The 23,808-nt window shown below is 42.8% G+C and overlaps 1 protein-coding gene across 22 annotated transcripts in view; it reads right to left on the minus strand.

Moving 5' to 3' along the window:
* LOC144507030 (uncharacterized) overlaps positions 1–23,808 on the minus strand; it is a 276,508-nt gene that overhangs the window by 88,616 nt on the left and 164,084 nt on the right. The window lies entirely within an intron of this gene.

Consider the following 23,808-nt stretch of genomic DNA (forward strand, 5'->3'; position numbering starts at 1 on the left):
CAAAGTCTATTTTGACAATCTTTCAGCATGGCAATATCTCACAGAAGAGCGGCACGGTGGCACAGTGCTTAGCACTGCTGCCTCACAGTGCTAGGGACCCGTGTTCGATTCCTGCCTTGGGTCACTGTCTGTGTGGACTTTGCATATTCTTCCCATGTCTGCTTGGGTTTCCTCTGGGTGCTCCGGTTTCATAGAATCCCTACGGTGCAGAAGGAGGCCATTCAGCCCATTGAGTCCGCCTCAACCACAATCCCACCCAGGCCCTATTCCTGTAACCCCACACATTTACCCTGCTAATCCCCTGACATTAGGGTCAATTTGGCATGGCCAATCCACCTAACCTGCACATCTTTGGACTGTGGGAGAAAATCAGAGCACCCGGAGGAAACCCCACCCAGACACGGAGAGAACATGCAAACTCCACACAGACAGTGGCCTAAGCCGGGAATTGAACCCAGGTCCCTGGAGTTGTGAAGCAGCAGTGCTAACCACTGTGTCATCGTGCCGCCCACAGTCCAAAGATGTGCGGGTTAGGTGGATTGGCTATTATGCCAAATTGCCCCTTAGTGTCAGGGGGACTAGCTAAGGTAAATGCTAGTGGGGAGAGGGCGTGGATGGTATTGTGGTCGGTGCAGGCTCAATGGGCAGAATGGCTTCCTTCTGCACTGTATGATTTTATGATTCTAAGATTATGATTTCAGAACAACGTATGAGAAATAGTTATTCTGGAATCAGCAGAAGATTCCATTGCTAATTTATTCTGAAGGGAAGAAAGTTCCTGCCAAAGTCTAAAGATATCGTACAGTTCTAAAGATGTTAACTAGTCCCATGAACTTTTCTAATCTACAGAGCTGTTACTTACTGACTAAACATTTGAGGAACTCAAACCCTAACCATTGCAAATTTATTCTTTCACAAAAATCTCAAAGTGGCAAATTCAATTTAGATACTTAACATCAACAAGATTAAGTTGTTCAGCACTCTCAGACATTTAAATAAGGCATGAAATAATGGTATAAAACAGAATATTTTGCCTTTTCCAGTGAAACTTTAGTGTGTCTCCTGTTGATGTGATATATCAAGTGCATTAGTATAGTGGGTGGTCAGTCTACTCATCACCGCTTGTTTTCAGCTCTCACCGCTGGCTAGAAGTACAATTATCGTGAAGAGAGGGTCAAGTGCCTAAGCCTGTCCCACCAATACATGGTTTAGTCATCACAAGTCCTATATAGTGGCTCCCTGTAGCAATGTAAGCAAACTGGGTACCTTGCGGTCCCAGGTTAAATTATAGGGGGTTTGGAGGAGACCTGGCTCCAGGTGTGTAACATACAAATCCAGCGGCATAGAGTCATGGTCTGGTACCCAAAAACCAGACCACAAGCTATGGTAAATAGACCAACCAAGGCAGCTAAGGGAGTAAACCCTGACAGGAAATCCAGAATAGAGTTCTAAAGGCATCTATCAAACAGCTCTCTGAGGGCTGATATCAAAAACAGTACTGGTTTCCTTTCCTTTGGACAATACTAGCAATACTGAGAAGGTATTTATTTATTAATGTCACAAGTAGGCTTACATTAACACTGTAATGAAGTTACTATGAAAATCCCCTAGCCCTAATGCTTGGGCAACCAAGGGTCTCCTCACTATTAGCACAAGCTTGCACCCTGGAGAGGGCACACCAACTTCACGGTTTTTTTGTTGGCACAACACGGGAAGAAACAATTATTGGTTATAAGCTTTTGCTCAAGTGGTATAGAGCACGAGTGTCAGGGGTTACTTCAGATGGTGGGAGAAATCTTCACATCTCATTATAAATCTACTAGCTGCCTCAAGCAGCCCCAGTCAGTTAGGTGTTGCCCACCATGGCCTACTTGCTTCAATTGGGTGCTTGGAGCTTAGAGAATAATTTTTCAACAGGCAGCTTTGCTAATCTATGCACCAGACAAGAGAAACTCAACAAAGAACATTTGCATTGCAAGTTAGAACATAAGGCTGTGTTTAAGTTTATTTATTGGTGTCACATTATTAACACTGCAATGAAATTACTGTGAAAATCCCCTAGTCGCCACACTCCGGCACCTGTTCAGGTACACTGAGGGAGAATTTAGTATGGTCAATCCACCTAACAAGCATGTCTTTTGAACTGTGGGAGAAAACCAGAGCACCCAGAGAAAACCCACGCAGACATGGAGAGAACATGCAGACTCCACACAGACAATGAACCAAGCCAGGAATTGAACGCAGGTCCCTGGCGCTATGAGTTAGCAATGCTAACCACTGTGCCACCATATGCCCTGGCCTTACCAAGTGAGGATCACTCAAAATTAAACAAGAGAAATCACCACCCGTTCTACTGACAGGTGAAAATTCAAGAGGCAACATGTGAGCATAGAGTGAATTTGCAATAAAAAGTACTCTATTTTCAAAGACTGACACCCCCCCCCCTTCCTCCCCGCCACCACCAAACATAAGGCTCAGAGAGCTTTCTTACACACATCAACAAGCTTGTTAATCTTGTGCATCTATGCCAAGCTCACCTCCACCCAGATGTCAAGGATCAATTCTGAGGCACTTACGCTGCCTTTAGCAGAATTGTCGTCTCTCAGCGTAGTCTTGTGTGGCTTTTGCTACCAAATAAACCTGTTGGACTTTAACCTGGTGTTGTTAAACTTCTTACTGTGTTTAGCAGAATTCCCAGGACCGAGAGACTGTACCTTCCAGGAGACTTCAATATAATGGTGGGTACTGACTACACAACTTGCATAACGTGCATAGGGCTCCAGGGAATCGGTGAGGTGAACAGAAATGGACAGAGGTTGCTGGAGCTACGAATGGACTCTGCGAGAAACAGCAATTTCCAAACTAAGCAGTGCCACAAGGTGCCCCAAAGACATCACAGATCATACCACTGGCACCAACTAGATCTCATCATCACTAGATGTACCCCCCTCAACAGAGTCTTCATCACTTGTAGCTATCACAGTGCTAACTGTGATACTTATCACTCTGAGGTGTGTAGTAAGACTTCAGCCAAGGAAATAATAGCAATCCAAAAAGAAATGTCATCCTCGGATGAACAGTTGCCTTACCATTGACTCATAGGACCTAAACATCCTCTATCTGGTTCTTTTGGACAACAATGCCCAAGCCACATTATGGGGTCAAAGTGGGATCATCTGCATAACCTTGCCTATAATTCTGTACTCTCAGTATTTAGGAGTGAGATCAGAGGGGTACTGCTGGTTTTGAGGCTTATTGGACTGAAATGGAGCCAGTTACTATAACTAAGAGGAGAGTTCTCATGAACTATAAACAGTCCCCCAGCATACAAACTCTGGTTGTAACTCTGCAACAGTATTCAAGCTGCTAGCATCCAGGGATGCCAGATGGATGTATGAAGGAACCCAAGAAAACAAAGGCCTATCAGCAGCCAAATCAGCGTCCTTGAAGACATCACTGAATCAAGTACGCAGACAGGTGCAGCGCTACCTCAAACTTTATGCAATGGAGAATGTTATCAGCGAAGAGGCTTTCAGCACCATTCCAGACTTTCCGATCAGGAAAGCCTGGAAGCAAGTTCACCAGAGCAGAGTTCAACAAGGCCCTTGTCCATTTTGCCCGTGGTAAGGTCCCAGGATTTTGGATGGAAATCCATCCAAAATCATCAAAAGTGGAAAACTAGCACTGCTGCAGCATTTGTACTAACTGCTATCTCTGCTGGAAGGACAAATTTGTGCATCAAGACATGCACAAAGTAAAAATAGTCACCTTGTACAAAAACAAAAGGGATCGCAGTGGCTGCAATAATATCAAGGCATCTCTCCTTGTTACGTATTGTGGGGAATGTCTTTGCTCACATTGCTGTGACCTGGTTGCGGACTTTGGCATAACCCATCTACTCAGAGTGTCAGTGTGGCTTCAGAGCTGAAGATTGGCATTGACATGATTTCCTCATTTCTGCAGTTAGAGGGAAAATGCCACAAACACACACTACATTGCTTCCATGGACCTCACCAAGGCCTTTGACCTTGTCAGCAGAGATGGAAACTGTAAACACCTTTGGAAAATAGGCTGTCTGATTTAATTTCTTCTTTCCACAAAACATGCAGTTACATCAGTTACAATGGAGCATCATTGGATACTTTCAAGATCAGCAACAGGGTAAAATAGAGCTGTATCTGGTGTCAACTCTTTTGTACACTTTTTCTGACTCAAATGAGAACCAACGACAATTTGTTCGACCTGGCAAGACTCTGCGCCAAGGCCAAATGCAGAATATGCCCCAGTTTGCGATTGCTGTTGGCTGATGATGCCACACTGGCATCCCGGGCTGAAGTTCACTTGAAACAGCTTGTAGGTTGATTCTCCCACTCTTCTGAAAAGAGCTCTCACTCTTTTGAAGGAGTTTGAACTGACAATTAGCACTAGGAAAACCAAAGTTATGGGCCAGGACATAGAGACTCCACCTTCCATCGACATTAACAACCTCACTCTGGAGGTCGTCAATGCTTCAAATATCTTGGAGCAACAATCATCAGAAACCTGTTCCTTGCTGCCAGAGTCAGCACCAGGATTGCCAAGGCCACAACTGTCATGTCAAAGTTAAGAGGTTGAGTGTGGACCAACAGCAAACTAATTGAAAATACAAAGCTCTGGGTGTACCAGGTTTGTGTTCTCAGCACCATCCATTATGCAAGCCAAGAAAAGCAGCTGCCACCGCCGCTGCCTCAGATGAACCTTGGACATTGCCTGGCAAGGCAGAGTGCTGCAAAGTACACCAGCATGCAGGAATCCTCAGAATGCTTGCCCTCAAGTTACCGGTGACTTCTTTGGCTGGGTCATGGGAGCCAAATGGATGATCGCTGAAACCCCAAAGACTTATGAGACCAGCAGGTCACCCATATTTGTGATACAAGAATGTCCGCAAGCAAGACTTTAGGTTGACAGGAGTCAATCCATAGGAGGTCTTGGCTGCTGACCCAAGTGCCTAGAGTCAAGCAGACAGGACCAGTGTGGAAAAAGCAGAGGACAAAATAAATGATCAGAGGGTGAAAAGAGAGAGCCTGCTGGAAAAAAAAAAGTCAACTTCAGGCCAATGCTGTTGATCTGTGCCAGCTACAGAAGAGAATGCCAATCATGAATCAGTCTCTACAGTCACAAAAATGTTCATTACAGAAGTGACTTACACCCTAGGTGCAATCGATCATCTCCTGAGAAGGATGGATGCCAAAAACAACAAAACAGAGTAAAGGATTCTTCCCAGTGCGTTCTGTTTATACTAAATCAACTTAAAATTACAAAATTTTATTTCTAGAGTAAACAAGGCCATAGCTATACATTAAAAGCCTTGCATATGCCAGATGCCTACACACTCCAAGAACAGAAACTCCCTAACTTTGTAAATGTTGATGAAGCGTCACTTCAATGCTAAAGTACCCCGTGCCCTGGACTCTGGTCCCAGCCATATTCGGGTAAGGTTCTCAAGTCTCGGCCTCTGGTGTATTCTTCATTTATTAATACTCATTTCTTGCCCTCCACAACTGTCCCTGCTCTTCCATCCATCTCCACCATCTCCATTCCTTTTATTTCTTTAGAATCACTACAGTGCAGAAGGAGGCCATTCGGCCCATCGAGTCTGCACTGACCACAATCCCACCCACGCCCTATCCCACATATTTATCCTACTGGTCCCCCTGACAGTAAGTGGCAATTTAACATAGCCAATCCACCTAACCCGCACTTCTTTGGACTGTGGGAGGAAACTGGAGCACCCGGAGGAAGCCCATGCAGACACGGAGAGAATGTGTGAACTCCACACAGACAATGACCCAAGCCGGGAATCAAACCCGGGTCCTTGGAACTGTAAGGCAGCAGTGCTAACCACTGCGCCACCATGCCACCCCTATTTGCAGTGCTCCCCTCCTGTTCTTTAATTTGAATGTCTGCTGTTCTTATCTCACCACCCAATTTTTCATTCTTGAAACATGCACTTTCCTCCCTTTACCAATCCCACTGAAAATCCAGTCATATATAGAATAGAACTTAAATTTCTTTGATCATTCTTCTCTTTGGCTACTCTTCTCTTATAAAAACTGCATCTCCTTACTGGGGCCTGCTCTCTTCTCGTTCACTTCCACTTATTACTTCACGACCACTCACAAGACAGGTGGGGGCGGGGTGGGGGAGAGAGAATTTTAACCTGCCAGAGTGAGTGCATATCTCTGCAGGTGGTTGGTCAAGAGAGCAAGTTGATGAGTCAGGAATCCACTGACTTCTGCATTTAACTTGAGCATGTTTATTAACACACAGAAAACTCCCATGGGACAGGCAGGTCAAACATTTGAGCATATTAGAGGCAATTGGGAGGGGATTTATTGGGAGGGGATTTATTGGAAGGGAATTTAACCCTGGATTCTATTTTTAACTTTCAGTGCACAGGTTTCCTTGGCTTCCTGGCCAGCTAAAACAAGTTGGCAGGACAGCGGAGATTAATGGGGCTGAGTAATTGTCAGGTAAGAAAATCTTTAAATACTGATGTCCAACTTGAGGTTAATTCTACTATCTTGAAGTTCTTTGACTTGCACTTCTTAACAGCAAGGGAGCCGCATAAATCATAGAATAGAAACCCTACAGTACAGAAAGAGGCCATTCGGCCCATCGAGTCTGCACCGACCACAATCCCACCCAGGCCCTACCCCCATATCCCTACATATTTTACCCACTAATCCCTCTAATCTACGCATCCCAGGACACTAAGGGGCAATTTTAGCATGGCCAATCAACCTAACCAGCATATGCAGCTCTCCCTTGGATGTCTGCACAAGGTATTGAGGATGCTGTCACGATGCCTTCATTTGACATCAAATTTGCCACAGAACTTTTAAACTCCAAACCGAGTCAATGGATGAATTATTGAACAAATAATTGAGATGCGAAAAATGAAATTTCAGCTGGCTGGACAACTCTAGGGCACCTTTCAATGTGCACAGCAAGGATTTCCAAAATGCCAGGGATGTGCTGCAGTCCAGCCAATAATCCATCTCTCCCGCAGATACCCATTGCTCTCCTTTAGCTTGTCATACCATTTTACAGAGGTAATAGGTCACTTGATGGGCAACAATGGGGAGGATGAGAGCCAATGAGAGCTCCGTTACACCTCCATTGGGAAAGGCCTGCTATATTAAGTGTCCTCTAAGGTCCCTAGGACAGAAATCCTGCTCCTTGAGAGCTGCTGGTTAGAGGCCAGCAACGCCACCTGGCACAGTGGCAGTTGCTGGCAAACACACATCAGAGGTCCAGGATCAGCAAAGAATACCAGGCCAAGGGTGATTAAGGATAGGATAGAAGGTAGCAGAGTTCCCAGCCAGCACCCTCTCACCCAATTAAATGCCACGTTCCACTCCAAGTTCATCACCAGAGGTGAGGGGCATTAAATTCCATCCATTGTCTACTGATGCTTCAGAATCGTCCTTTTTGTCGATGACCTCTGAGGTTTAACAGCTGCATCCAGTTGGAGAGAGCTTGGAGGCTCAAAAGATTACTTTGCACTGCTGCTATTTGTCTCTACCAATTGTTTTTGCTCACTTGTGATGTGTGCTTCACCATGTGACAACACAAACCATCTGCCCAGGTAGCCTCAAGGGTGCGTGTATCTGATCTGGCAAGTGCATCATGAGTCATGTGATGGTGCATCCTCAGGATGAGTAACCTCAGTCTTTAGCCTCCTCCAGCAGCAGCTATTCAGAGATAATCGTGGGAGACAAAAGACAAATTAGGACTGAAAATGAGTGTGTTCTAAATAATCATTGTGTAGATCAGCATATTTCTGTGGCTGACAGGTTGGCATCTAATAATTTGATCACCATGTAGCTGGGAGACCCCATTCCTCCACTGTCAATGGCCAGGCATGTGGAGACTTGTCTTATCTACACCACCTCGCTTTTTGCAGCTGTCAGGTTGGCTATAATGGGGGGAGCATCCTAGTTCTGCCTCTCGCTGGTGTCCTGTGCCGTCATTTCCTGTAAGGAGAGAAAAAGACCTATGAGTGTGAGCTGTGGATTCTTTTGAGATAATGGATCGACAACATTTTGGAGAGTCACTGTAAAGGGGGGTTGTACTTGAATATGGCATGTTACTTACTTCCCCTGGCTCATCAGGTCATTCAATCACTTCCAGCACTGTATTCAGGAGCAAGGCACCACATTGATACTGCTGACTTCATTTCCCAATTCGAGCCATGCCTGCCTGTTTTCTGCAGTTCCCGTCTTCCTCCCATTTGTTGGGAACAGAACCTTGACTTGCAGGAGTGTGTTACTGTTTTTTGCGCGATAATAAATACAATCATTATATCAATTTCTTACATTTCAACTTTCACAAGCTGTAAAGCTCTTTGATAAGTTCAGTGGTCGTGAAAAACACTGTATAATCTAAGACTTTTTTTTTCACTTGCGAAAGTTGCAATTACATTTTATTGATGCAATTTTATTTGTTTTCTTTTACATACAAATGGTAATTTTTTACATTACCATGGTAATTTTGGAACTGCAATGTCTAACTAAATATCCATTTTTAAAACTATTTATTCCCTCCCACAGTGTCAACTGTGGGTGTTTCTTTTATTCTTTCAAGGGATATGGGGCTAGGATAGCATTGTTGCCCATCCCTAATTGTCCTCTTGAAAGTCGTGGTGAGGAAGGGTCTGGCAGGATATTGACCCAGTGACAGTGAAAGAACTGTCCTATAGCTACAAGTCAGGATGGTATGTGGCTTGGAGGAAAATTTGCAGGTGGTGGTGTTCCCATGTATCTGTTGCCCTTGTCCTTTGGTCACGAGTTTGGAAGGTGCTATTGGAGGCAAGTTTCTGAAATGTATCTTACATATGGTACACAGCGATCACTATATTTGTGGTTGTAGAAGGAATTGTTTAAGGTAGTGGATGGGGTGTCAATTAAGTGGTTTGATTTGTCTGGATGATGCTGAGCTTCTTGAGTGTTGTTAGAGCTGCAGTCATCCAGACAAATAAAGAGTATTCCATCACTGACTTGTGCCTTGTAGGTGGTGGACAGGCTTGGGGAGTCAGGAGGTAAGGCACTTGCCGCAGAATTCCAAGCCTCTGACCTGCTCTTTTATCCACAGTATTTCTGTGACTGGTCCAGTGAAGTTTTTATTGAATGATAATATCTAGGATGTTGATAATGGGGAATTCAGTGATAATAATGCGATTGAATGTCACAGGGAGATTATTTAGAAATAGTTGGAAATGGTTATGGATTGTCACTTGTGTGGCACAATGTTACTTGTCACTTATCAATCCAAGTCTGAATGTTGCCCAGGTCTTGCAGCTTATGGACACATTGGTAGCACTCTCATCTCTTCCGGGTTGAAGTCCACACGTTTACGTGATCACAAAAATCGGTCTGACAATCCAACGCAGTGCTTGGATTGCAGACTCTTGGATAAGATAGTACTGGGTAAGACATTAAACCAAGGCCCCATCTGCCTGCTCTGGTGGATGTAAAAGATCACATGACACTACTTTGAAAAGAGTAAGGGAGTTGTCCCAATATTTATTCTTCCTCAACATAATCTGGTCATTATCACATTGTGGTTTGTGGGAGTTTGCTGTGCACAAAATTGGCTGCTGTACTTTTAACAGTCACTAGCTTTCAAAATTACTTCATTGTTGTAATGTGCTTTGAGATGTCCAATAATCGTGAAAAATGCTAAATGTAATGAATAATATAAATCCAAATCTCTTTTGTCCTTCCTTTTAGTTCCCTCCCTAAGGAATGGAAAATCTGAGTTTGAATCACTTTCTTGCACCATCTCCTAGTTGATAACACCAAGTTATTCCCGCAGCCTATTATCAGGCTGCAAAACCCAGAAGTGCAAATGTTCTCCAGAATTTAATTGCAGGGCTCCTTTAAAATTTTCCTGTGGGGTTGCATTCAAAAGCAGTTTGATTGTGGGATTACACCCACAGGAAGCTCGCGATCTATCAGTCAGCAGTCTGCTAGATAGGGCTGCTGAAGCCTAGAAGAACAACTAGGCCTGGGAAATTGGAATAGTGATGGGGGAAAGAGGGCATAAGGGGAAGGGGAATCCAACAGTGAGAGAGATGGGATCCAATATTGGCCTGGAAGTTTGGGGGGTGGGGAAGAGAACATAAGGTTAGGAAGGTCCCAATTGCCTGCATGATGGACTTGGGGGGTGGTGAGGAAGGTTCCTGATTGTTGGGAAGGGGGAGGTCTGATGGTGGTCAGGGTTTATTAGGTAGTTTGTTGGGCCTTGAGGAAACACTCCTGCTCCTCATGACTCACAAGCTGTTCTGTAATGAAATAAGCTCTTCTTGCCCTCTTTCAGCTGCCCAGTTTCCCAAAGCTTGGCAAAGTGGTGGCCTGTGCTTAAAAATAGAACAGTTGTTAAAATGAAGGCAGGCAGCCTCCTTATAACATTTGAATGACCATTCTAGATCCCGCAAGGAGATCCTTCATCCACCCTTCTTCCCAACTTCATTAAAACTGAAAGTGGGTGTGTATAAATCAAGTTTGATTGATGTTCCTTTCTTGGATTTTGACCCCTGACACAATCCCAAGTCACCCATTTTTGGGAGTTAAGGCTCAGCCCATAGAAATAAGTAGGCTATTCAGCCCTCAATCCTGCTTCCCCATTCGATTAGATCATAGAACCATAGAAAATTACAGCTCAGAAACAGGCCTTTTGGCCCTTCTTGTCTGTGCCGAACCATTTTATGCCTAGTCCCACTGACATGACATATCAATACTTCAACCCAACTTAACTGCCATTGTTCCAAAACACTTCATACACATACCTAACAAAAAATGTCAATCTTAGCTTTGATCATTTTAATTGATCCTCAGATTTGACAGGAGACAGTTCCAGATAAAACTCCTTTTTGTGATTTTTCTGATTTCACTTGATTGCTCTCAGTTCTGAATTCACCTACCAGATTAAACACATTCTCCATATCACTCCTGTTGAACCTCTTTATCATTCTAAATACCTTAATTTGATCACCTCTCGATCTTCTATACTTAAGGGAACGAAAGCCAAGTTTATGCAACTGGACCTCATAATTAACATTTCTGGCCCAAATTATTCCTTGAATCTGTGCTCCGTCCCCTAATATATTTATATAGAAAAAAAAATCATAAAATCCATGCAATAACATGATACAAATTCGCTTTACTTTTTAACCAATGTGATTAGCCTGTATTAGATGATGAGAAATCGCAGAAGTTTTTATATTGTGATAACAAGCTAATTCAATATCTGAGCTATTGTAAATTAAATGTTAACTCGGTAAAAAATAAACAAGTTGATCAAAGGTTTCTCCAGGGAGATTACTATAATGCAAAGCACACAGATGGAGCTGTTGTTTTGATAAAAATCTGACAGTAATTACTATATCTCTTGCAAATGCATTTAGAAAACACAACTTAATTTCAAAATTGTGCCTTTGAAGTATTTTGCATTCACACTCCGGGGATTACAAGAGTAATTTTAACAGTGTATTATATTTTACAATCAAGTGTGATGACATATGTGAATTCACAAAATACCTGTACATTTTTTCCTATTTTTAATGCCAATTGTAATTTCAGGAAAGAAAATCTAGCTTTTCCCCAACAGCTGCAGGAAAATTTTCCATTTGAGATTGTGTTGAGTCAAATAAATGAAGGTAGTTGCACATCTGAAGTGTTGGGTTAGTAAACATTAGCAATGGACACTACAAACCAGCCTCAGTGTCCAGCGCCATACACTGTGGAAAATGAAATAAGATCAGCTTCAGGTTCCTGCTTCATATCACTATCCAGCAAATCTTTCTCAAAAGTATATGGATCAGGATTTTGGCGAAGTACACATTAGGTTCAGTTGAGATGTCTCTTCAGTTCAGCTGCATCCAATACCATCTCAAATCATGTATCAAACAACAACTTACATTGAAATAGCACACTTCACATTACAAAATGCCCCAAGGCAATTAGAGCACTGTCAATAAAAATATTTATCAAGCCACAGAAGGAGATGTCAGGAAATCTCATCTAAAGTTTCAAAAAGGTTGGTTTTTGGGGGCATCTTAAAAGGGAGATGGGAGGTAAGGTGAAGAGGTTTACAGAGAGAATTCTCAAGCTTGTGTCAAAGCAGCTGAAGGCATGGCCACCAAGGATGGACTGATTAAAAGCAGGAATGTGCAAGTTGTCAGAATTGGAAGGGCACAAATATCTGAGGGTTTGAAGGCTGGAGAATGTTACAGAGCTAGCGAGGGGCAAGGCAATGGCAGGATTTCAAAACAAGAATGTGGATTTAAAATCTGAGGCATTGTTGGATCTGGAGTCAGAGAAAGTCAGCAGCACAGGGATGATGATGGATGGATGAGAATTGAAGAAAATTAAGGTATGGACATCAGAGTTTTGGATCAGCAGAAACTTTGGTGGAAGATGGGACTACAGTCAAAAGAGCATTAGAATAGTCAAGTAATCCACTCAACACTTGGAAAACAGTGGCGTGATTGGACAGTCAGCATGGATTTATGAAAGGATCTACTTGACAAGCCTATTGGAATTCTTCAAAGGATGTAACTAGTAGAGTTGAAGAGGGGAGCTGGGGATATGGTTTATTTGGACTTTTAGAAGGCTTTCGACAAGTCCCACATAAGAGATTAGCATGTAAAATTAAAGTGCATGGGATTGGGGTTAGTGCGTTGAGATGGATAGAAAACTGGTTAGCACACAGGAATGGCAGGCAGTGACTAGTGGGGTACTGGTGGGATCACTGCTGGGACCCCAGCTATTCATTGTAGATATTAATGATTTAGGGAACTAAATGTAATTTCTTCAAATTTGCAGACAAAGTTGGATGAGAGAGTGAGCTGTGAGGAGAATGCAGGGAGATACTTCAGTGTGATTTGGACAAGTTGAGTGAGTGGACAAATGAATGGCAAGATGCAGTATAATTTGGATAAATGAGAGGTTATCCACTTCAGTAACAAAAACGGGAAGACAGATTATCTGAATGGCCAAAAATTAGGAGAAGGGAATGTGTAATGAGACCTGTGTGGCCTTGTACAACAGTAACTGAAGGTAAGCATTCAAGTGTAGCAAGCAGTAAAAAAGGCAAACTGTATGTTGGTCTTCAGTGTGAGGATTCAAGTGCAGGAGCAGGCATGTCTTAATGTTATTATACAGGGTCTTGGTGAGGCCACACTTGGGATGATGTGCGCTGTTTTGGTCTCCTTATCTGAGGAAGGATATTCTTGGGAGTGCAGAGAGGGTTTACCAGACTGATTCCTAGCATGGCAGGACTGACAGGAATGAGGAAAAATTGTGTTAGTTGGGATTGAATACACTGGAGTTCAGAAGAATGAGGGGGGAAATCGCATAGAAATCTATAAAATTCAAACAACACTAGACAGGATAGATGCATGAAGGATGTTTCCGATGGTGGTGGTGCCCAGAACAATGGGTCACAGTCTGAGAATACAGGGTAGACATTTAGGACAGAGATGAGGAGAAATTTCTTCACCTAGAGAGTGGTTAGCCTGTGGAATTCGCAACCATAGAAAGTAGTCGAGGCCAAAACATTGTAGTTTTCAAGAAGCAGTTAGATATAGCACTTGGGGCGAAGAGGATCAAAGGATATAATGGGGGGTGGGGGGTGGAGGCAGGATTAGGCGACTGAGTTGGATGATCAGCCATAATCGTATGAATGGTGGAGCAGGCTCGAAGGACCAAAAGGCCTCCTCCTGCTCTTATTTTCTATAATTCTATGCTTTGTTTACCTCTGGACTTGGCTAATCCAACACAATGTTAGTCAGCCTTCCTTGGCAAACTTGAACTCATCCAAAGCTTTGATTCCATGTCCGTACTCATGTCAAGTCCTGCTCAACCATCACCTGTGTGTTTGCTGACCTATACTGGCTCCTGGACAAGCAACGTCTCAATTTTACAATTCCTTTTCAAGTCCTTTATGACCTCACCTCTCATTATCTCTGTGAACACCTTAACATACGAACATACAAATTCAGAGCAGGAGAAAGCCATTTCGCCTCTTGAACTTGCTCCATCATTCAATAAGACCATGGGTGGTCTATCTGTGGCCTCAACTCCACATTCTGCCCATCTGATAACTTTTGGCTCCCTTGTTAGTCATGTATCTATCTTAAAAATATTCATTAATCCTGCCTCCATCACTTTCTGGGGAAGGGCGTTCCAAAGATTCATGAAGTTTGAGGACAACACAGAAATTAAAGAGAGCACATTAATTAGTAAAGGCAGTGTCAGTAATCCTAGTACCAGACAGATCAGGCAAAAGCAAGACAGAGAGCAAGGGAAGTCCAGATTAAACTGCATTTATTTCAATGCAAGAGGCCTGACGGGCAAGGCAGATAAACTCAGGGCATTGATGGGTACATAGGACTGGGATATTATAGCAATTACTGAAACATGGCTAAGGGAGGGACAGGACTGGCAGCTTAATGTTCCAGGGTACAGATGCTATAGGAAAGATAGAACAGGAGGTAAGAGAGGAGGGGAGTTGCACTTTTGATTAGGGAAAGCATCATGGCCGTACTGAGAGGGGATATATCCGAGGGTTCGGCCACTGAATCAGGTAGAAATGAGTAGAACTGAGAAATAAGAAAGAGAATCACTGTGATAGGGTTGTACTATAGGCCCCCAAATAGTCAGCGGGAAATTGGGGAGCATATATGTAAGGAGATTACAGAAAGCTCCAAGAAAAATAGGGTGGTAATAGTCGGAGATGTTAATTTTCCAAACATTGACTGGGACAGTCATAGTATTAGAGGGTTGGATGGAGAGAAATTTGTTGAGTGTATTTAGCAGGAATTTCTCATTCAGTATGTGGATGGCCCGACTAGAGAGGGGGCAAAACCCCTCTCTAAGGAAGGGCAGGTGACAGAAGTGTTAGTGAGGTATCACTTTGGGACCAGTGACCATAATTCTATTAGTTTTAAGATAGCTATGGAGAATGATAGGTCTGTCCCAAAAGTTAAAATTCTAAATTGGGGCAAGGCCAATTTTGATGGGATCAGGCAGGAACTATCAAAAGTTAATTGGGGGAGTCTGTGGGAAGGCAAAGGGATGTCTGGTAAGTGGCATGCTTTCAAAAGTGTGTTAACCAGAGTTCAGGGTAAACACATTCCTCTTAGAGTGAAGGGCAAGGCTGGCAGAAGTCGGGAACCCTGGATGACTCGGGATATTGAGGCCCTGGTCAAGAAGAAGAAAGAGGCACATGATGTGCATAGGCAGCTGGGATCAAGTGAATCTGTTGAAGAGTATAGGTGGTGTAGGAGTAGAGTTAAGAGAGAAATCAGGAGGGCAAAAAGGGGTCACAAAATTGTTTTGGCAGATAAGGCAAAGGAGAATCCAAAGAGCTCTACAAATACATAAAGGGCAAAAGAGTTTCAAGGGAGAGAGTAGGGACTCTCAAGGATCAACAAGGTCATCTATATGCGCATCCACAAGAGATGGGTGAGGTCCTAAATGAATATTTCTCATCAGTATTTACTGTTGAGAAAAACATGGATGTTAGGGAACTTAGGGAAATAAATAGTGAAGTCTTGAGGAGTGTACATAGAACAAAGAACAGTACAGCACAGGAAACAGGCCCTTCGGCCCTCCAAGCCCGTGCCGCTCCTTGGTCCAACTAGACCAATCGTTTGTATCCCTCCATTCCCAGGCTGCTCATGTGACTATCCAGGTAAGTCTTAAACGATGTCAGCGTGCCTGCCTCCACCACCCTACTTGGCAGCGCATTCCAGGCCCCCACCACCCTCTGTGTAAAAAACGTCCCTCTGATGTCCGAGTTATACTTCGCCCCTCTCAGCTTGAGCCCGTGACCCCTTGTGATCGTCACCTCCGACCTGGGAAAAAGCTTCCCACTGTTCACCCTATCTATACCCTTCATAATCTTGTATACCTCTATTAGATCTCCCCTCATTCTCCATCTTTCCAAGGAGAACAACCCCAGTCTACCCAATCTCTCCTCATAGCTAAGACCCTCCATACCAGGCAACATCCTGGTAAACCTTCTCTGCCCTCTCTCCAATGCCTCCACGTCCTTCTGGTAGTGCGGCGACCAGAACTGGACGCAGTACTCCAAATGTGGCCTAACCAGCGTTCTATACAGCTGCATCATCAGACTCCAGCTTTTATACTCTATACCCCGTCCTATAAAGGCAAGCATACCATATGCCTTCTTCACCACCTTCTCCACCTGTGTTGCCACCTTCAAGGATTTGTGGGCTTGCACACCTAGGTCCCTCTGTGTTTCTATACTCCTGATGACTCTGCCATATATTGCACATATTACAGAGGTGGTGGTGCTGGAAGTCTTAAAGCGCATCAAGGTAGATAAATCCCCGGGACCTGATGAAGTACATCCCAGGACGGTGTGGGACTCTAGGGAGGAAATTGCAGGTCCCCTAGCCAAGATACTTGAATCATCGATAGTCACGGGTGAGGTGCCTGAAGATTGGAGAGTGGCAAATGTTGTGCCTTTGTTTAAAAAGGGCTGCAGGGAAAAGCCTGGGAACTACAGGCCAGTGAGCCTCACATCGGTGGTGAGTAAATTGTTGGAAGGTATTTTGAGAGACAGGATCTACAGGCATCGAGAGATGCAAGGACTGATTAGGGACAGTTAGCATGGCTTTTTGAGTGGAAAATCATGTCTCACAAATTTAATTGAGTTTTTTGAAGGGATAACTAAGAAGGTAGATGAAGGCAGTGCAGTTGATGTTGTCGACATGGATTTTAGCAAGGCCTTTGACAAGGTACCACATGGTAGGTTGTTGCATAAAGTTAAATCTCACGGGATCCAGGGTGAGGTATCTAAATGGATACAAAATTGGTTTCTTGACAGAAGCCAGAGGGTGGTTGTAGAGGATTGTTTTTCAAACTGGAGGCCTGTGACCAGTGGTGTGCCTCAGGGATCAGTGCTGGGCCCATTGTTATTTGTCATTTATATTAATGATTTGGATGAGAATATAGGGGGCATGATTAGTAAGTTTGTAGATGACACCAAGATTGTTGGCATAGTGGACAGTGAAGAAAGTTATCTCCAATTCCAACGCAATCTTGATCAATTGGGCCAGTGGGCTGACGAATGGCAGGTGGAGTTTAATTTAGACAAATGTGAGGTGATGCATTTTGGTAGATTGAAGCAGGGCAGGACTTACTCAGTTAATGGTAGGGCGTTGGGGAGAGTTACAGAACAAAGAGATCATAGCTCCTTGAAAGTGGAGTCACAGGTGGACAGAGTGGTGAAGAAGGCATTCGGCATGCTTGGTTTCATCGGTCAGAACATTGAATACAGGAGTTGGGATGTCTTGTTGAAGTTGTACAAGACATTGGTAAGGCCAGACTTGGAATACTATGTTCAATTCTGGTCACCCTATTATAGAAAGGATATTATTAAACTAGAAAGAGTGCAGAAAAGATTTACTAGGATGCTACCGGGACTTGATGGATTGAGTTATAAGGAGAGGCTGAATAGACTGTGACTTTTTTCCTCTGGAGCGTAGGAGGCTGAGGGGTGACCTTATAGAGGTCCATAAAATAATGAGGGGCATAGACAAGGTAGATAGTCAATATCTTTTCCCAAAGGTAGGGGAGTCTAAAACTAGAGGGCATAGGTTTAAGGTGAGAGGGGAGAGATACAAATGTGTCCAGAGGGGCAAATCTTTCACACAGAGGGTGGTGAGTGTCTGGAACAAGCTGCCAGAGGTAGTAGTAGAGGCGGGTACAATTTTATCTTTTAAAAAGCATTTAGATAGTTACATGGATACGATTGGCATAGAGGGATATGGACCAAATGCGGGCAATTGGGATTAGTTTAGGAGTTTAAAAAAAAAGGGTGGCATGGACAAGTTGGGCCAAAGGGCCTGTTTCCATGCTGTAAACCTCTATGACCCTCAGAAAAAACTTCTTCTCATCTCCTCGTAAATGAGACACCCCTTATTTTTAAACTATATCCCCTCGTTCTAGTCTCTCTCAGAATGGAGGAAACAACCTTTCAGCATCCACCCTGTCAAGTTTCCTCAAGATCTTATAATAAGGTAATTCCTCAATCTTCTAAACTCCAATGGATATAGGCACAGCACGTCCAACCTTTCTTCGTTTAAGATACTTACCCCTGCACCACTCCCATCCTAGGTATTAGTTGAGTGAATCTTCTCCAAAGTGCTTCTAATGCATTTATATCTGTTCTTAAATGAGACCATAACTGTATATACTCTGGATGTGGTCTCACCAATGCCCTGTACAATTGCAACAAAACATTTCTACTTTTATATTCCCAGATCCCTCTGTACCTTAGAGACCTACAATCTCTCTCCATTTAAATAATATGCTGTTTTTCTATTACTCCTGTCAAAGTGGACAAGTTCCTATTTTCCCACATTGTACTGCATCTGTAAAATTTTTGCCCACTCAATTTATCTTTATCCCTTTTCAGACTCTTGCTCATCTTCCTACCTATTTTTGTGTCATCAGCAAATTTAGTAACCATACATTCTGTCCCTTCAGCTAAGCCATTGATATAAATTTCAAACAGTTGAGGCCGCAGTGGTACACCATTGGTCACATCTTGCCAACCCAAAAAAGATCCATTTATCCCCATTCTTTGCTTTCTGTTAGCAAAGAAATCTTCTATCCAGGCTAATATGTCACCCCCCACACCATGAAATCTTATCTTGGGTAGCAGCATTTTATGTCGCACCTTGTCAAATGCATTCTTGAAATTTAAGTACAGCACAACCACAGGTTCCCCTTTATCTGTGTTGCTTGTTGCTCATAAAACTCCAATAAATTAGACAAACGTGATTTCCCTTTCACAAAACCATGCTCACTGCTTGATTGCATTAAGATTTTTAAGATGCCCGCTAAAACCTCCTTTTAAAAATTCCAGCAATTTCCCTACAACAAATGTTAAGCTAACTGGCTTATAGATTTTTATTTTTTGTCTCCTTCCTTTCTTGAATAGACGTGTCACATTCAACATTTTTGTTGGGACCTTTCCACAATCTAGGGAATTTTGGAAAATTAGAAATAATGCATCCATCATCTCTGTAGCCACTTCTTTAAAGATCCTAGGGTGACGTCTGTCAGGACCTGAATCTGGGCACTTGCCTGCTTTTAGTTCTAATGATTTTCTCATTAGCCTTTTCTTGGTGATTATAATTGTTATAAGTTCTTCCCTCCCTTACACCTCTTGATTCACAATTATTTCTGCGATGTTATTAGTATTCTCTACGATGAAGACAGCCATGACATATCTGTTCCATTCATCTGCCAATTCCTTATTCTCCATTATTAATTCCCCATTCTAACTCCCTAGGGGACCAACGCTCCCTTTACCTACTCTTTTCCTATTTAAATATTTGTACATTAATATTTCTAGCTATCTTTCTCTTGTACTCTAATTTCTTCCTCCTTATTAAGCTTTCGGTCATTCTTCGTTCTTCTTTATATTCTGCCCAATCTTCTGACCTGCCACTAATCTTGGCGGAACTATACATTTCCTCTTTCAATCTGATATTGCCTTTGACTTTAGTTTGTCACAGATGGTTTGTCTTTCCCTTAGAATCTTTCTTGCTCAAACAAAAATATCTTTAATGAGTCTTCTGAAATATCTCCTTAAAATGTCTGCCACTGCATCACCACTGACATATCCTCTAACAGTTTACCTCAGCCAGCTCTGTCTTCATTTCCTCATTACTGTCCCTTTTAAGTTTAAAACACTAATCTTAGATCCACTCCTCTCTCCCTCAAACTAATCTCTTCTGCCTGCCCTTGGTCCATATCCCTCTATTAGTTGCATATTCATGTGCTCATCTAAAAGCCCCTTAAACGCTCATATCCTATCTGCCCAGGCCACCACCCCTGGCAGCGTGTTCCAGACACCTCCCACTCTCTGTATAAAAAACTTGCCCCTTACATCGCCGCTGAACTTTCCCCCTCTCACTTTAAGTGCATGCCCCCTAGTATTTGACATTTCAACTCTGGAAAAAAGGTTCTGACAGTCAATCCTATCTATGCCTCACATAATTTTATAGACTTCTATCAGGCCTCCCCTCAGCCTCCACCGCTCCAGAAAAAACAACCCTAGTCTGTCCAACTTCTCCTTATAGTTCATACCCTCTAATCTAGGCAGCATCCTGGTAAACCTCTTCTGCACCCTTTCTAAAGTCTCCACATACTTAATAGTGTAGTTCCCACTTTCTGTGGGAACTACACTATTAATGGATGTGGTCTATATGTCTACACTATTAATGGATGTGGTCTATATGGACTTCAGCAAGGCGTTCGATAAGGTCCCCCATGCAAGACTTCTTGAGAAAGTGAGAGGGCATGGGATCCAAGGGGCTGTTGCCTTGTGGATCCAGAACTGGCTTGCCTGCAGAAGGCAGAGAGTGGCTGTGGAGGGGTCTTTCTCTGCATGGAGGTCAGTGACCAGTGGAGTGCCCCAGGGATCTGTTCTGGGACCCTTGCTGTTTGTCATTTTCATAAATGACCTGGATGAGGAAGTGGAGGGATGGGTTGGTAAGTTTGCTGACGACACCAAGGTAGGTGGTGTTGTGGATAGTTTGGAGGGATGTCAGAAGTTGCAGCGAGACATAGATAGAATGCAAGACTGGGCGGAGAAGTGGCAGATGGACTTCAACCCGGATAAGTGTGTGGTGATCCATTTTGGCAGATCCAATGGGATGAAGCAGCAGTATAATATGAAGGGTACCATTCTTAGCAGTGTAGAGGATCAGAAGGACCTTGGGGTCCGGGTCCATAGGACTCTTAAATCGGCCTCGCAAGTGGAGGATGCGGTCAAGAAGGCGTACGGCGTACTGGCCTTCATTAATCGAGGGATTGAGTTTAGGAGTCGGGAGATAATGCTGCAGCTTTATAGGACCCTGGTTAGACCCCACTTGGAGTACTGCGCGCAGCTCTGGTCACCTCATTACAGGAAAGATGTTGAAGCCATTGAAAGGGTGCAGAGGAGATTTACAAGGATGTTGCCTGGATTGGGGGGCATGCCTTATGAGGATAGGTTGAGGGAGCTTGGTCTCTTCTCCCTGGAGAGACGAAGGATGAGAGGTGACCTGATAGAGGTTTACAAGATGTTGAGAGGTCTGGATAGGGTAGACTCCCAGAGGCTATTTCCAAGGGCTGAAATGGTTGCTACGAGAGGACACAGGTTTAAGGTGCTGGGGGGTAGGTACAGAGGAGATGTCAGGGGTAAGTTTTTCACTCAGAGGGTGGTGGGTGAGTGGAATCGGCTGACGTCGGTGGTGGTGGAGGCAAACTCGTTGGGGTCTTTTAAGAGACTTCTGGATGAGTACATGGGATTTAATGGGATTGAGGGCTATAGATAGGCCTAGAGGTGGGGATGTGATCGGCGCAACTTGTGGGCCGAAGGGCCTGTTTGTGCTGTGGCTTTCTATGTTCTATGTTTCTCCAGTACTGGAACATTGAAAAAACAAGCACATAACAAACATGAATAGCAGTAGACCACACAACCCCTTGAGCCTAATCTGCCATTCAATAAGATCATAGCTGATCTCTTTCCTGCACAACTCGCAATATTCCTTGATTTCCTGAGAGCTCAAAAACCTATCAATCTCATCTTTAAATATCCTCAACGATGGAGCATGTACAACCCACTGGGGTAGAGAATTCCAAAGATTCATAGCTGCTTTGTGAAGAAATTTCTCCCCATCTTAGTCCAAAAGAATTAACCACTTATCATGAGGAAACAAACTCTGTCTACTCTGTCAAGCCCCTTTAAATGAGATTTTTTCTTATTCTACCGAACTCATGAATATAGGACAAATTTACTTAGCCTCTCATCCAAGGGCACTCTCATTTCAGGAACTAATTTAGTGAACCTTTGCTGTTCCACCTTCAAGGCAAGTACATTGTTCTTTGCTTATGGAGACAAAAATTGTGTACAATACTCCAGGTGTGTCACAACCTCTGTCCAATTGCAGTAAACCTTCCTTGTTCTTGTGCTCTAGTCCCCTTATAATAAAAACCAAGTGTCAAAGAATCAGTGATCAGTTTATCTGCTGTTGAAACCCCCAGTCATATTTTAGTTACCACCAGACATCATGACTATTTCAATACTTTCCTGGCTGAATTCCCATTCTCCTCCCTCCAAAAACACAAGTTCAGAAAAAAAATTGTTATTGATATTCTTATATGTTTAAAATTTTAAATTACACTAGGTCCCATTTACTCATTACCTGTGTGCTCACTGACTTTCATTGACCCCTGCTTTATTTTAACATTTTAAAATCCTAATCTTTATTTTTAGATTCTTCCACAATCTCTTCCCCTTCACACTCTCTAAACTCATTCAAATACAATTCTCCATGAACTCATGTCCCTCCTACTCTAACCTCTCATGGATCCCCCACTTGAAATTAAAGCAATCTCATGTCAAGTGGTAACAGGTAGAAGTAAATTCAATAATTCATCTCAGTCCTCTGAACAGATTGAACACATTCATATTGAACATTATAGATCTCATTATTATTAACATAATCATTCAAAAGTGATGAACAAATTAAACTGAATGGCCTTATTAGGTTCCTATGTCCACGCAATGAAAAGAACATTCTAATTCACACTTGGGGTGCAAGATAAAAATGTGGAAGACGGATATATTTATGTAGATTGAACTGAGAAACCCTGCTGAGACAAAAACTTTGATGAGACCAAAGTAAAGTATGATCAGCATTAAATATCAAATATAACAGATCAAATAGTAGCTGGATTTCATTACCTTGGCTAGCTGAAGCCAGGGCTAGCAGGAAAACAGCATTCTAGATCATAATTTAAGCAGGCATAAATTCAATGATTTAAAGGATGACAAACATATTTATGAAAAATACATTTTAATCCCAAAGAGAGTGCAAGGGTGACAATGGGAATTTACTTACACCGTCCTTTCATAAATTGAAACACTGCCAAAGAGAATGAGGAGGAAACAAATTCGTAAAAAGTCAAAATAGTTGCCATATATACATAGGTAAAATTAAGTTTCTGACTGAGAAATAGAACACATTAGAGATAGTCCATGATTAGAACAAGAGTATCCTGCGAAAGCATGCTACAAAATGTAATTTAATGCTACAGGAATGATTAGTTTCCAATTTTATTGATATATCCACCACAGTTTCTTAAAAAGTCTAATTGCAATAGTTGGATGTAGATTCACCAGTTAGGAGAAATAAATGTTTCTAAAGCTTAGGCCAATATAACACAGAATTACATAGAATGCACAACACATAAACTGTCTGTTCGTCCTAACTGGTCCATCCAGTGTTTGTGCTGAACATGAATCCTCTGCCAGCCCTCTTCATCTTACCCTGTTAGCATAACCTTATATCCCTTTTTTCTACCCATTTATCTAGCTTTCCTTTCAATTTATCCCTGCTATTTGCCTTAAGTATTGCACATATTAACAAGTTTTACATTCTAACCACACTAAGTATAAAGACATTTTTCTTGAATTCCTTATTGGATTTGTTTAAGACTTGCATTTAAACAACACCTTTCATGATCACCAGATGTCTCAAAGTGCTTTGCAACCAATTAAGTACTTATGAGGCATAGACACTGCTGTGCAGCAGCCAATTTGTGCACAGCCAGCTCCCACAAACAGCAATGTGATAATGACTGGACAATCTGTTTTTTTAACCTGTAACTTTGATCAAAGAATAAATATTGGTCAGGTCACTGGGGATGACTCACCTGCTCTTCTTTTAAA

This window comes from Mustelus asterias, chromosome 18 (assembly GCF_964213995.1).
Source record: "Mustelus asterias chromosome 18, sMusAst1.hap1.1, whole genome shotgun sequence".
Taxonomy (NCBI): Eukaryota; Metazoa; Chordata; class Chondrichthyes; order Carcharhiniformes; family Triakidae; genus Mustelus; species Mustelus asterias.